A 5,000-nucleotide genomic window follows, 5' to 3' on the forward strand; every position below is an offset into this window, starting at 1 on the left:
TATAGGATTGGTCTCAGTAAAAGACTGGGCAAGGATACACAAGATATGTTGAAAATAACTACTGTATAATATATACAATAATTTTCTATCTGCATTCTATACTCTACTGCAATTATACTGGCTACTGTATAATCAAATACTGTAATTATGCCGGCATATTGGCGGCAGAGCTAGTCCCTGGCGGCACAGTCCGGCCGGCATATGGCCGGCAGGTTTGTACCCGGCGGCACCGGTACAGTCGGTATGCCGCCGACTGAGTAAGTAGCAGACGGCACCAGCCCGGCCGGCAGTGGGTATATGGCCGGCTAGTTTGTACCCGTCGGCACTGGTACAGTCCGCATGCCGCCGACCGAGTAAGTGCCTGATGGCGCTGGCCTGGCTGGCATGCTGCTGGCCGGATTAGTACCTGCCGACACTAGCTGATAGAGAGAGAGAAAGCATGGAGTGAAGGACTGCCTTATTATAATGTATGATTACACTAAATAAGGATGTAAGTATATAAACTTACTGCCTTCTTCAAGAAGGAAGGTTCAAATGGAAGGGGAGAATGCATCATTCAGGCTTCCATCCCGCCAAAAAGACTGTTGCCGGCAACAGGACTGTGGATGGCAGTCCAAGGGAGGATTGAAGAACCTTCAGCGGTAGAAGGGTCACCCACCTGCAGCCGCTAGAGCCGGCACAACCTTGCTGGATCCTATGTCCCTAAGAAAAAGACTGAGTGGCTAAACACCTGCTTAAGTATGAGCCCGGCTGGCCCCACAACCCGCAGGCAAGCGTTGAGATTGCAGGACGACGGCCACAAGGAATGCGATTTCTAAGTCATCGCTAAAGGACAGAAGGGGTAGGGAAGAGGGTCCTGTATGAAGTGTGGAAGGAGGCGACAGGGTTGACGTCCTACCACACAATGAAGAAACTCCGTTTCAATATCGGCGCCGTCCTAGGCGGCACAAGAATATCTACTCCTCAACCTAGGGTCTGCCAGTAGAGTTAAGACGAAGGCGGCAGGCTTGACACCCCCTCTCAACATGGGAGAATCATCGTTTCAGTACCGGTGCCATCCCAGGCGGCAGAAGAATGTCTATTCTTCAGCCTAGGGTCTGCGAGCACAGGACTAGTCTTCTAGACTGCAGGGGAGAAGGTGTCGGCAGCATACAATCACTTCAAGTGCAGCCTAGGGAGGTCTAGCCTCCTATGAAGGTGGCTGAGGCTGGCAGGGGAGTGACTACTCACCCTGCTGGCCGGCCACCGGCAAAAGACTGAATATTCTGAGATTCTGTCAAAAATCCAAAGTCGGCTATCTGCTGGCCAGGGAAAGAGACAGAAAACACTAGCCTAGTCAAACCGTAGTGTCTACTTAATGTCAAGACCAAGATAGGGTTGTAGCCTATGGCTAAACTCAGGAAAAGGAGGGATTTCCCGAAATCTCCACAAGATACAAGTGGGAGATGTACTATTTCCCATTGAATCAATAAAATGATACACGAGGGAAAATGGGGATAATGTCTGAAAGTATACTACATCACCTGGGCTAACCAGCTTAGGCAAGACCAGACCTCGGTTACCTAAATCGCCGAAATTCTAACATTTACGATCGACAAAAGGAAGAGGAAATTATGCATAAAATAAATATCTTTACTAGTATAATTATGCCTAAATAGCTTTTATAATTCATTAATGCTATTACAACCAGGAATCGTTCTGTTAACTAAATAACTAATGTATAATGAACGATAGTGCCCACGGCGCCTCCATTAACAGGCCTAGTTCCTAACACCAATCAATTACTCTAATTTCACCATGGAACAGGAGCTAAAAATTATACCTTGTAGAGAATCAACACTCAACTTTCCAGAGGCGAGAGAAGCTGGAGATTCCATAATAATCCTCACAAAATTGATCAAAAAGATTAGATCAACAGGGAACACCACCATGCGAATTCGCAACAAAAGTAAGAATAACCACCATCTTGAATATGGCGCCAGCTAAATACTCAATAGTAGTATGGGAGAAAGGGTAACCTTGATAACGGCTCCCCTTCTATTTTTGCCACTCTTCCCCCTCGAGGCGAAAACGCTAATCGGGGTGAAGATTGCTGTGTCGTAACAAGCATACATCCCTTGATTATGCAATATCCTTGATAGAATTTCAATGATATTCGAGCCAGGAGTTAAAATTCTGGAAACAAAAAGGTAAATTATCTGGGAATATCACTGTAGTTCAAATATCCCTTGGAAGCTACTTATAGGAACCTTCCATCAGGACGACATGGCTATCTCATCCAAAAATAGATTTTTCACTTCGCTCAAAATACGTTTTATATGAAGAACGGTAGCCTTATCTCTATAAATACATAAGCAAATCTATATGTATATATAAGACACATCTATATATAAATATATAAAAAGACATATACATACGTATACAGACATGCATATATACATATATATATATATATATATATATATATATATATATATATATATATATATATATATATGCATGTGTGTGCATGAATGCATGTCTGTGTATACGTATGTATATGTCTTTTAATATATTTATATATAGATGTTTCTTATATATACATATAGTTTTGCTTATGTATTTATAGAGATAAGGCTACCGTTCTTCATACAAAACGTATTTTGAGCGAAGCGAAAAATCTATTTTTGGATGAGATAGCCATGTCGTCCTGATGGAAGGTTCTTATAAGTAGCTTCCAAGGGATATTTGAACTACAGTGATATTTCCAGATAATTTACCTTTTTGTTTCCAGAATTTTAACTCTTGGCTCGAATATCCTGGAAATTCTATCAAGGATATTGCATAATCAGGGGTTGTATGCTTGTTTCGACACATGGCAATCTTCACCCCGAATAGCGTTTTCGCCTCGAGGGGGAAGAGTGGCAAAAATAGAAAGGGAGCCGTTATCAAGGTTACCCTTTCTCCCATACTACTATTGAGTATTTAGCTGGCGCCATATTCAAGATGGCGGTTATTCCTACTTTTGTTGCGAATTCGCATGGTGGTGTTCCCTGTTGATCTAATCTTTTTGATCGATTTTGTGAGGATTATTATGGAATCTCCAGCTTCTCTCGCCTCTGGAAAGTTGAGTGTTGATTCCCTACAAGGTATAATTTTTAGCCCCTGTTCCATGGTGAAATTAGAGTAATTAATTGGTGTTAGGAACTAGGCCTGTTAATGGAGGCGCCGTGGGCACTATCGTTCATTATGCATTAGTTATTTAGTTAACAGAACGATTCCTGGTTGTAATAGCATTAATGAATTATAAAAGCTATTTAGGCATAATTATACTAGTAAAGATATTTATTTTATGCATAATTTCCTCTTCCTTTTGTCGATCGTATATGTTAGAATTTCGGCGATTTAGGTAACCGAGGTTTGGTCTTGCCTAAGCTGGTTAGCCTAAGCTATGTAGTATACTTTCAGACATTATCCCCATTTTCCCTCGTGTATCATTTTATTGATTCAATGGGAAATAGTACATCTCCCACTTGTCTCCTGTGGAGATTTCGGGTAATCCCTCCTTTTCCTGAGTTTAGCCATAGGCTACAACCCTATCTTGGTCTTGACATTAAGTAGACACTTCGGTTTGACTAGGCTAGTGTTTTCTGTCTCTTTCCCTGGCCAGCAGATAGCCGACTTTGGATTTTTGACAGAATCTCAGAATATTCAGTCTTTTGCCAGTAGCCGGCCGGCAGGGTGAGTAGTCACTCCCCTGCCAGCCTCAGCACCTTCATAGGAGGCTAGACCTCCCTACGCTGCACTTGAAGTGATTGTATGCTGCCGACACCTTCTCCCCTGCAGTCTAGAAGACTAGTCCTGTGCTCGCAGACCCTAGGCTGAAGAATAGACATTCTTCTGCCGCCTAGGATGGCACCAGTACTGAAACGATGTCTCTCCCATGTTGAGAGGGGGTGTCAAGCCTGCTGCCTTCCTCTTAACTCTACTGGCAGACCCTAGGTTGAAGAGTAGATATTCTTCTGCCGCCTAGAAGGGCGCCGATATTGAAACAGAGTTTCTTCTTTGTGTGGTAGGACGTCAACCCTGCTGCCTCCTTCCACACTTCATACAGGACCCTCTTCCCTACCCCTTCTGTCCTTTAGCGATGACTTAGACATCGCATTCCTTGTGGCCGTCGTCCTGCAATCTCAACGCTTGCCGGCAGGTTGTGGGGCCAGCCGGGCTCATACTTAAGCAGGTGTTTAGCCACTCAGTCTTTTTCTTAGGGACATAGGATCCAGCAAGGTTGTGCCGGCTCTAGCGGCTGCAGGTGGGTGACCCTTCTGCCGCTGAAGGTTCTTCAATCCTCCCTTGGACTGCCATCCACAGTCCTGTTGCCGGCAACAGTCTTTGTGGCGGGATGGAAGCCTGAATGATGCATTCTCCCCTTCCATTTGAACCTTCCTTCTTGAAGAAGGCAGTAAGTTTATATACTTACATCCTTATTTAGTGTAATCATACATTATAATAAGGCAGTCCTTCACTCCATGCTTTCTCTCTCTCTATCAGCTAGTGTCGGCAGGTACTAATCCGGCCAGCAGCATACCAGTCGGGCCGGCGCCATCAGGCCCTTACTTGGTCGGCGGCATGCGGACTGTACCAGTGCCGGCGGGTACAAACTAGCCGGCCATATACCCACTGCCGGCCGGGCCGGTGCCGTCTGCTACTTACTCATTCGGCGGCATACCGACTGTACCGGTGCCGCCGGGTACAAACCTGCCGGCCATATGCCGGCCGGACTGTGCCGCCAGGGACTAGCTCTGCCGCCAATATGCCAGCATAATTAAAGTATTTGATTATACAGTAGCCAGTATAATTGCAGTAGAGTATAGAATGCAGATAGAAAACTATTGTATATATTATACAGTAGTTATTTTCAACAAATCTTGTGTATCCTTGCCCAGTCTTTTACTGAGACCAATCTTATATTGAAAGAATAGAATTCCTTCAATACTCTGATTAGAAATCAGACTAAAAAT

This window comes from Palaemon carinicauda, chromosome 8 (assembly GCF_036898095.1).
Source record: "Palaemon carinicauda isolate YSFRI2023 chromosome 8, ASM3689809v2, whole genome shotgun sequence".
In the NCBI taxonomy this organism is placed as follows: Eukaryota; Metazoa; Arthropoda; class Malacostraca; order Decapoda; family Palaemonidae; genus Palaemon; species Palaemon carinicauda.